Below are 11,198 nucleotides of genomic sequence, written 5' to 3' on the forward strand. Positions count from 1 at the left end.
TAGATAGACCTGGCCCAGGCAGATAGAGGAGCTCTGGAGACCCTGCTGATGGAGCCTGTTGGCTTCACCTGTCCACATTGTGTGACCTTGAGTAACTTACAAGGGAGCTTGCTGCGCCTCGGCATCCTCGTCTCTAAAATGGGAAGGTGATAGCCTCATAGGGAGCTTGTGAGGTTTTGCTGCAGTGACACATGCAGATTCCTTCCTCAGCAGAGGTTTTGGTTTTGTGCCTGTTTCCTTGCCCCTCCTCGAGCTGGCCAGCCCAGCAGCAGCTCCGGTAATGGCAGGAGAGAGCCAGAGGAGGCAGCCACATGCCTTTCATTCATTTGGCTCCACATCCTAAATGCTGTGTCCCAAGACTGAGCCAGGCTGCCTGACACTGAAGCGGGAGGTACACGTTGAGGTCCCTCTACCCCAGAGCTGAGACAGCCACAGCCAGCTCAGATCCCAGCTCAACCCAGCACATGGGGCCAAGGGCTCCCCATTGCCAAAGCCCACAGGCCCCCCCACAGACCAGCCTGTCCGGTCCCCTTATTTTACAGAGGGGAAGACACATCACTTAGGATTCTGTTGGCTACCAGCACCAGAAGCCTAATTAAAATCAATTTTTGGCAGACAAAAGGGGAACTTATTAGCATATACAGCCAAACTCCAGAAAGGGACGGGACAAAAAGAGCCTGATGTCATTGGGGTCTTGTCCAGCTCTCGTTCCTTCTTTCTGCAGATTAGACCAGCTTCCTCCATGCCACAGGCTGTGGCAGCTCTCACCTTGCATCTGCCCGGCTTTGAGACCTGACCCTCTCTTCTAGCCAGTTTACAAAATTCCAGGCCAAGACTCTGATGGGTCTTGTTTGGGTCACCTGCCACCATAAGACCAGTCCCTGGGGCCTGGGTGAGGACCATAGTTCTTTTGGGACCACCTGTGGGAGACAAGCATGTGTGTGTTTTGGGGAGGGGGGAGTAACACAGATGTGGCTTCCAGAGGAATCAGAGTAACTCAAACACTCCCCAACACTCACTCCCACTCCTACCCCGAAAGTGTGTCAAGCATGGAAGTGGATACTTGGAGAGGGAAAAAAATGACTGTTCTCTTTTCTTTTTTTTCTTATAATTTTTTAAGAGATGGGGTCTCACTCTGAAAATGTGGGATTACAGGTGTGAGCTACTAGGCCCAACCAATCTTTTCTTTATACACTTCTGCATTGTTTGTTTTGTGATCAAAGGCATGTGCCATTTTTATAATTTTTTTCAAGTTTCGTACAAGGACAAAGAAAGCAGGAATGACTGCATGCCTTAGGCCTTTCTCTTGGCAGCACCAGCCTGTGGATACAGCTGGAATGACTTTGACAATAGTGATCCTCACCCCTGGCCTCCTGCCAGTGACCCCAGCCTTCAGCCCCAGATGATCCTCAGAGCCTCTGGCAACATCTCACATGGATTCAGAGACAAGGTGCACAGTTTGTTGGCTCACCAAGGCCTGTCTGAGTGCCAATAGATCCCCAGAATGCACCTGAGGACCCTGATCCTCCAGTGAGCAGACAGAAAACAGTCATTCTTGAGACCATGGAGTATTTTGAAGGGTGGACAGAGTGAGTGACTAAAAATTTGCCTTTGAATCCTGGCTCTACCACTTCTTAGTACTGTGTGACCTCAGTGAATTACTTACCCTCTCTTGGCCTCAGTTTCTTCATCTATAATATGGGGACATCCGTGGTACCTATGCATCAAATTTAATGCAAACTGTCTGGCAAATACCTGGCCCTTTATAAAGACCTTATAAAGGTTAGCAATTATTATTACTGTTATCACAGACTTTATAAAATTTCAGAAAGTTTTCAAAGCTAACATGAAAATAGCCTTCTGGGCCAGGTGCAGTTGTTCACACCTGTAATCCCAGCACTTTGGGAGGCCAAGGCGGGCAGATCACTTGAGGTCAGGAGTTCAAGACAAGCCTGACCAACACAGTGAAACCCCATCTCTACTACAAAAATTAGCTGGGCATGGTGGCGGGCGCCTGTAATCCCAGTTACTCGGGAGGCTAAGGCAGGAGAATTGCTTGAACCCCAGAGGTGGAGGTTGCAGTGAGCTGAGATCGTGCCACTGCACTCAAGCCTGGGCGACAGAGTGAGACTCCGTCTCAAAAACAAAAAAAAAGAAAGAAGGCCGGGTGCGGTGGCTCAAGCCTGTAATCCCAGCACTTTGGGAGGCCGAGACGGGTGGATCACGAGGTCAGGAGATCGAGACCATCCTGGCTAACCCGGTGAAACCCCGTCTCTACTAAAAAAATACAAAAAAACTAGCCGGGCGATGTGGCGGGCGCCTGTAGTCCCAGTTACTTGGGAGGCTGAAGCAGGAGAATGGCGTAAACCCGGGAGGCGGAGCTTGCAGTGAGCTGAGATCCGGCCACTGCACTCCAGCCTGGGCGACAGAGCGAGACTCCATCTCAAAAAAGAAAGAAAGAAAGAAAGAAAGAAAGAAAGAAAGAAAGAAAGAAAGAAAGAAAGAAAGGAAGGAAGGAAGGAAGGAAGGAAGGAAGGAAGGAAGGAAGGAAGGAAGGAAGGAAGGAAGGAAGGAAGAAAAGAAAATAGTCTTCTGGCGGTAACCCTCTCCATTCAGTAGGACAGCCTGGACTGCTCGATTCCCACTTAGACCCAAGCTGGCCCTCACCACCATCCATTCCCCAACCCACATGGATAAACAAAGAGAAGAGAACTCAAACCTTCCATAAGCCCATCACCCAGAGATAATCACTGCTAACATTTTGGTGAGGGCACTTTGTGATGTTACTATATTTGTAATTCTCAGCATTTACCGTGCACCCACAAACCTGTTTTTCTCACCTGCACCGTGATATGATTATTTTTCTGTGGCATTGCATGACCCCTTAACTAATAATGTTTGTGGGGACGTTGAGCCTGGACATTGAGGCTGTTTTCCATTTATTTCTTGCTGCACATCGCCTCCCTCACCCCAGATGGTTTCTGCAGATCCATGTGCTCTAAGGTGATGACTAACCCGTTAGCAGGGCTGGCAGCCGCCTCTGTGACACAGAAGGGTGGCATCACTGAGTTTCGATTTAGCTAAGACGGAACACCCACAGATGCCACCTGCACAGGCTGCCGGGAACATGGCTCTGATTTACACCACAAAATCCCTCCTGATCTAGAACTATCCTGTCTCCAGAAGAAAGCTTTTGGACAGATGGAAACTGACCTTTGGAGAGACGGACGTTCTGACCCACTCTAGATTGGAATGAGATGGTGCCCATCTCTGCCCTGGCTGGCCTCAAAGTGGGGACAGCGCAGGATAAATGTGGCAGGACAGACCCTCCCTCCCCAGCCAGGCTGAAATCAGGGCTGAGTCAGCCTGGTGCAGCCTGTGTTTCAAAGGTAAAGGGGGGACTTCATGGCTAAAAGGAGCTGATGACAGGTTCCTGAGTGTGTGGGACCTGGGCACAGGGGAGTGTGTGGTCAGAACATGACAGCAGGTCCCTCGGGGAGAGAGGGATCAAAATGGGCTTTCAGAAAGGATGGTGGTGGGGACTTCAGCCAGGGGGCCAGGAGAGTCCCGGTGATCCAATGACCCAATGGCCCAATGGCAGCTAAGGCCTGTGAGCCTGGAACACACGCTTGGGGAAATGGGTGGAGGTGGTCTTTGCATTGTAACAATTTCTGTGCTCCTGAACCCACACTGGCCCCAGCAGGCTGCAGTTCAGCCAAGGTGGGACATGGGGTTGGGATGGTGCCCATATCTTATGGGCTAAAGTGTGTCCCCCCACTTCAATTTGTGTGTTACAGTTGTTACCTCCAGAGTTAGTACCTCAGAACACGACTGTATTTGGAGATAGGGTCTTTACGAAGTAATTAAGTTAAATGAGGTTGTTAGGGTGGGCCCTAATCCAGTATGACTGGTGTCCTCCTTAGAAGAAGAGGAGATTTGCACACAGACACACACAGAGGGAAGACCAGGTGAAGACCTGGGGAGAAGATGGCAGCCACCTACAAGTTGAGGAGAGAGGCCTCAGAAGAAGCCAGCCCTGCCAACACCATGAGAATTGAGAGGAAACAAATTTCTGTTGTTTGAGCCACACAATCCATGGTACTTTCTTTTCTTTTTTTGGAGACAGAGTCTCTGTCTGTCACCCAGGCTGGAGTGCAGTGTTGCTATCTCGGCTCACTGCAACCTCTGCCTCTCGGGTTCAAGCAATTCTCCTGCCTCAGCCTCCCGAGTAGCTGGGATTACAGATACCCATCACCATGCCCGGCTAATTTTTTTGTATTTTTACTGGAGATGGGGTTTCACCATATTGGTCAGGCTGGTCTTGAACTACTGACCTTAGGTGATCTGCCTGCCTCGGCCTCCCAAAATGCTGGGATTACAGGCATGAGCCACTGTGCCTGGCCCATCACCTTTTAACAGACCTAAGCGTTTCCTGGCCTCCCCCTCGGTTGCACACACCATTAAGAACCAAGGTCTCCATATGCCTCAGCAGAAGAAAAGGTTTGCTTACCTTTACTTTCTATAGGTGCCTTGCATAAACAATGCAGAATTTCCACAAAGGAAATTGTATCTCAACGTAGGATTTTTTTTTAAATTTTTTATTTATTTTTATTTTTTATTTTTTTTTTAGAGTCTCACTTCCATCACCAGGGCTGGAGTGCAGTGTGCTCACTGCAACTTCCACCTCCTGGGTTCAAGCGGTTCTTCTGCCTCAGCCTCCCAAGTAGCTGGGATTACGGGCACACACCACCACGCTCAGCTAATTTTTGTATTTTTAGTAGAGATGAGGCTTTGCCATGTTGGCGAGCCTGGTCTTGAACTCTTAAACTCGAGTGATCTTCCCACCTCGGCCTCCCAAAGTGCTGGGATTACAGATGTGAGCCACCATGCCCAGCTAGGATTTTTTAAAGTTATTATTTTTACTTTTTTTCTTCTCACTCTGTTGCTCAGGCTGAAGTGCAGTGGTGTAATCATGGCTCACTGCGGCCTCAATCTCCAGAGCTCAAGCAGTCCTCCTGTCTCAGCCTCATGAGTAGCTAGGTCTACAGCACGTGCCACCATGCCTGTGTAATTTTCTTTTAAAAATTTTCTTTGTGGAGACTGGGTCTCGCTCTGTTGCCCAGGCTGGTCTCAAACTCCTGGCCTCAAGCAATCCTCTTGCCTCGGCCTCCCAAAGTGCTGAGATTACAGGCGCCTGGCCGGACTTTTTAATAAGTGGCATTCCTCTTTACTTAAGTGTTCTGATATGCATCATCTCCCCTTAATTCCTCTCCCTTTGCAATATGCACCCCTGAGGGGAAGGACCAGGGCACATGCGAAGGATGCCCCCTAGAGTTATGTGATTCCCAACCTGCAAAACTGTCTGTGGTGTCCCTGGCTCAGGAGGCAAACCCAGCTGAACACAGTTGCTCTACAAGCTGTCAAAGCTGGACCTGTCACAGTGTGGGGGTTGCTGCAGTCACTAACACAGGCAGAGATGTCTGCAGGGAGGGAGAGTGCCTGCCAGGTTCCTTCTGAGGACAGAGCAGGAACCCGAAAACTTATTTCAGGCCTAAGGGTGGTATCCAAACTTTGGTTGGTATCCTGTGGCCCTAGCCAGGAGGGTCACAGTATTCACTAAAAGGGATACAAAGGCAGTCAAGTTATAGGGATTTGCCAGAGACAGAAAACTGAGTAATGAAAGCAGGAGATGGAGACCAGCATCCATGGAAGGGTAGAATCTGAGGCGGGCGCAGCACCGAGTCAGGTGCCCAGCACACAGGCTTGAACGCAGTTGCCAAAGCCCTAGATGACCTGCAGCCTGGGGGCATTCCTGCCTGGTTTACCCACCCTCGTAATTCTGCTTACACACCTCCAGCAACAGAGAACTCGCCAACTCTGCAGGAAGCCCATCTCCTAATTGGGCAAATCAGGTTACTGAAAATCTCAGGCAACTATAGTAGCTGCCAGAGGCTAATATGGATTGATCACCTACTTGCGGCCATTATTCTCAGTGGTTTCTAAAAAGTGTCCCCTTTAACCCTTTCAATAACCCTGTGAGGAGGGGCCTACCACTAGCCCATTTTACAGATATGAAAACTCAGATATGCCCAGGTGCAGTGGCTCATGCCCATAATCCCAGCATTTTGGGAGGCCGAGGCAGGTGGATCACTTGAGGTCAGGAGATTGAGACCAGCCTGGCCAACCTGGTGAAACCCTGTCTCTACTAAAAATACAAAAATTAGCCAGGCATGGTGGTGCGCACCTGTAATCCCAGCTACCTAGCTACTAGGGAGGCTGAGGCAGAAGAATCGCTTGAACCTGGGAGGCGGAGGTTGCAGTGAGCTGAGATCATGCCACTGCACTCCAGCCTGGGTAACAGAGCGAGACTCCGTTAAAAAAAAAAAAAAAAAAAAAGAGAGAGAGAGAGAAGAAAGAAAAGAAAAGAAAGAGAAAACTCAAGCACAAAAAAGTTGTCAGTTGGCCTAAGTCCCACAGAAAATAAGCGGTGAGTAGAAATGGGAGTTGGGGAGATGAGAACACTGGTCTCAGGCTCAGAGTCCCCAGTGGAGCCGCTGAGGAACTCCAGTCCCACCCCACTTGGCAGGTGCTAGGCAGATCAGCACACACTTCTCTGTGGAGGTACTAGGAAAGGCTCTGGAGTTGGTCCCCCTGCTCCACTGTCCCATGGCCTCTGCTCAGCTGCTCAGCTAGGGCTTGGGGTGGCAGGTCTGTCCTCAGTGAGCCTTTAGGATGTGTTCCTGCTGCTGACTTGCGTGTCCCTGGGGTGTTGGTCTCTACTCTCCCCTACTCCCATTCAGTGTCTACACTGCTCTGACTTGACGGGCTCCTGTGGTGAACTCTGCTGGCTGCTACCAACCTAAAGCCAGGCCCAGCTTAAGGCATGTGTTAGGGTGTTCCAGAGAAACAGAACCACCAATAGGGTGTGTATCTGTGTATGTGTGTGTGTGTGTGTGTGTGTGTGTATATATATATACACACACATATATGTACACACATACATAGACACACACACATATACACATATATATGTACGTGTGTGTGTGTGTATATATATATATATAGAGAGAGAGAGAGAGAAGGAGATTTATGTCACAGAATTGACTCACACAATTTTGGGGCTGTGGAGATTTCAACAAGAGTTGACTTTGTGGTCTTAAGTCCAAAAGCAATCTGGAGGCAGAATCTCTTTCTCTTTGGGGGATCTCAGTCTTTTCTCTTAAGGTTTCACTTGATTGAATGAGGTCCAGCAAGTTATGGGGAATAAGCTACTTCAGTCAAAGTCTACTGATTTAAATGTTAATCACATCTAAAAAATACTTTCACAGCAACATCTAAACCGGTGTTTGACCAAACAACTGGGCACCATAGCCTAGCTGTGTTGACACACGAAATTAACCAGCACAGGGCAGTTCTGGCTTATGGGGTGACCCCACACTGTTCCATCTGCTCTCTCAAAGGGTAGTTCTGGCTTCTGAAGTGACCCCGCACTGTTCCACCTGCTGTCTCACAGGTGGACCCTTCAGATGTAGCAGAAAATGGTCAAGCAGCCTCTTGGTCTTCTCTTTCCGGGACAAACTCCTTCCCCTAGGCTCATGCACTCACTCAGCCTGATGACCAAAGTCCTCACTGGCCTGGACACTCAGTCGCTCAATGCTCCCCCACACTTTTTTTTTTTTTTTTTTTTTTGAGACAGAGTCTCTATCATCCAGGCTGGAGTGCAGTGGCACAATCTTGGCTCGCTGCAGCCTCTGCCTCCTGGATTCAAGCAATTCTCCTGCCTCAGCCTCCTAAGTAGCTGGGACTACAGGTGCACACCACCATGCTCAGCTCATTTTTGTATTTTTAGTAGAGACGGGGTTTCACCATGTTGGCCAGGTTGGTCTTAAAGTCTCGAGCTCAAGTGATCCACCAGCCTTGGCAGATTACAGGCATGAGCCACTGCGCCTGGCTGCCCCTTTTAATTGATGGTACCCATCTTAGGTCAGCATTTCCTAAAGCAGACCCCAATCATCTGCATGCTGATAATTTATCGGGGAAGGACTTCCAGGAGAACTGGGGAGTGGGGGAAGCAGGCCAGTGAAAGGGCAGAAGCCAGGCAAGGATGGGGATTTCCAGTGAAGTCTCAGCCTCAGCCTAATCCTGTGGAGGGCTTCAGAGTGTGGGTTGCACCTTAGAGCTTGTCCTCGCTTGAGGGAGCTGAGCTTTCCTACTCTTGCACAAGACGTCATTAGCTTCAGGCTGCTTGGGGGCTGGGGTCAGGGTATAAACTCCCAGGCACTTGCAGCTCTTCTCATGCAGTTGATGAAGCTCTAGTCCTCTGAAGGAGGTTGCAAGTGCTGGGGGATGGACAGACAGATCCAGTAAGCAGGTTGGGAGGGGACCTGGGTGGAGAACCAGCTCTGTCCACTACAGCAGCCATCCCAAGGATGGTGCCCCAGTGTGGTCTCCACACACAGGTCTGGGAAGGGCAGGAGTTGTTTGTTTGTTTGTTTGTTTATTTGTTTTGACAGAGTCTCGCTCTGTCGCCCATGGCTGGAGTGCAGTGGCACGATCTCGGCTCACTGCAACTTCTGCCTCCCGGGTTCAAGCGATTCTCCTGCCTCAGCCTCCCAACTAGCTGGGATTACATGCATGTGCCACCACGCCCAGCTAATTTTTGTATTTTTAGTAGAGACGGGGTTTCACCATGTCACCATGTTGGTCAGGCTGGTTTTGATCTTCTGACCTCAGGTGATCCACCCGCATTGGCCTCCCAAAGTGCTGGGATTATAGGTGTGAGGCGCCGCGCCGGCCAGGAGCTGTTTCTTTACCAGTGTCCTGGCATGAGCACCCAGTGCACTGCCTGACCTGTGCCACATATCCAAGAAGTGTCTGGGAAATTAACGAAGGAAGGAAAAACACAGTATCAAGCAGGATTTGTGCAGGAAATAAAAACAATGCTGATGTTTTAAGCAGAAAGGAACTTAATATAGAGAATTAGGCAATTACAAAATTGTTGGAAGGACTAGAAAAGTAGCTGTAGACTAGGTCTGCAGAAATGACACCCAGAACACCGTAGAGCCAGCCAGCTGCAAGAGCTACCACTTCCATCACTACCTGGGAGGTAGGAAACTAAGAGCCATCCCATAGAACTGTTGACTTTAAGAACACAGTGCTGTGGTTGTGGTCTGGAGATCAAAAAGTCATCACACGGCCAGGCATGGTGGCTCATGCTTGTAATCCTAGCACTTTGGGAGGCCAAGGCAGGTGGATCACTTGAGGTCAGGAGTTCAAGACCAGTCTGGCCAATATGGTGAAACCCCATCTCTACTAAAAATACAAAAAATTAGATGGGCATGGTGGCGCATGCCTGTAGTCCCAGCTACTTGGGAGGTTGAGGCAGGAGAATCGCTTGAACCCGGAAGGCAGAGGTTGCAGTGAGCCAAGATCGCGCCACTGCACTCCATCCTGGGCAACAGAATGAGACTGTGTCTCAAAAAAAAAAAAAAAAAAGTCACCACTGCCAACTATGAAATTGCTTCTCGACTATCAGGAAGCAGAAGACTTGCACACTGGAGCATCTTGGTGGAAAAGCCCCACATCTCCACTGCATTGCTTAAAAGTAGCTGGAAGATGGCCCGTGCCTCACTTGCCCCTTGCAAGTTGCTTCTAATTAGTGCATCTAATTCATATCCAGAATATTAGTTTGAAGGGCATCTAGAAAGTAGTTTTGCTTTTCTAGTTTTTACAGTACAGGTTGGCATTTAACTAACTTTGTTAGCACTCTTGCCACCAAACTGTTTGTGATAAACTTGTGGTCCATAGGAACCCTAGAATTTTTGCTTTCCAAAACTTGCCCCAGGGTACACTGTGTGGGGACGTTGTGTGTGGAAAAATTCAAAGGCTTTTGTTGCAGTCTCTTTCAGAGATGCCAGAATTCGCCATGGGAACAAATAAAACATACAGAAACATGCTGGGTGTTTCCACAGCTTCTTATGTCTGGAAGTGGCCATTTTTCAATACACCAAATGTTGACTGTGTCTTCTGTGTCAGGAGCTGGGAGTTTGGGGATAACTGAGACAGCATTCCTTCCCTCAGTGGGCTCACAATCATATGGGGGAAACATATGAGTTGAAAGAGGTTTGCCCAGGTGTGGTGGTGGTGCCTGTAATCCCAGCTACTGGGGATTACAAGGCTCTCAGGGGCACAGGTCTCAGGGGGAGCTCATATGCCTGTGAGGGACTTAAGGCTTTCTCTTGGAGCCAGAAGACCCTTACCAACAGATCTCAAGCAAGGAAGAGACATGATCAGATTGGCATTTTAAAAAAGAGAATCGCTTGAACCTGGGAGGTGAAGATTGCAGTGAGCCGAGATTGTGCCACTGCACTCCAGCCTGGGTGACAGAGCGAGACTCCATCTCAAAAAAAAAAAAAAGTAAGAAATAAAGAGAGAGGGCCGGGTGCAGTGGCTCATGCCTGTAATCCCAGCACTTTGGGAGGCTGAGGCAGGCGGATCACGAGGTCAGGAGATCGAGACCATCCTGGTGAACATGGTGAAACCCTGTCTCTATTAAAAATACAAAAAAATTAGCCGGGCGTGGTGGTGGGCGCCTGTAGTCCCAGCTTCTCGGGAGGCTGAGGCAGGAGAATGGCGTGAACCTGGGAGGCAGCGGAGCTTGCAGTGAGCCGAGATCGTGCCACTGCACTCCAGCCTGGGCGACACAGCAAGACTCCATCTCAAAAAAAAAAAAAAAAAAAAAAAAAGAGAGAGAGAGAGGCTTGCAAGAGTCTGATAAGTACTGGCCAGCTTGTCCTATGGACATTTGGATTATGTGAACCAGGAATGGGACAATATAGAACTATTAGTATTATTATTTTGAGACAGAGTCTCGCTCTATCACCAGGCTGGAGTGCAGTGGCACATAGAACTATTATTAAGAGGCAGTGTAACATAGTGTCTAGGAATTTGGACTCTGGGCTCTCATCCTGTTTCACTTGCTAACTAGCTGTGACTTGAGGCAAATTGCTTAACCTCTCTGTGCCTGGGTTTTCCCATCTGCTGAGTGAGGATAGTAAGAGCAGCTCTGGCATAAGCACAGCTGTGAAGATTAATAATAAAGTGCTTGGAGTTGTGTTTGGCACAACATACCCACTCAGTAATCGTTAACTGTTAGCAAATTCTCACCCTGTGAACAAATCTGAAAAATGCAAATCCTA

Source organism: Macaca mulatta, chromosome 7, assembly GCF_049350105.2.
Source record: "Macaca mulatta isolate MMU2019108-1 chromosome 7, T2T-MMU8v2.0, whole genome shotgun sequence".
NCBI lineage: Eukaryota > Metazoa > Chordata > Mammalia > Primates > Cercopithecidae > Macaca > Macaca mulatta.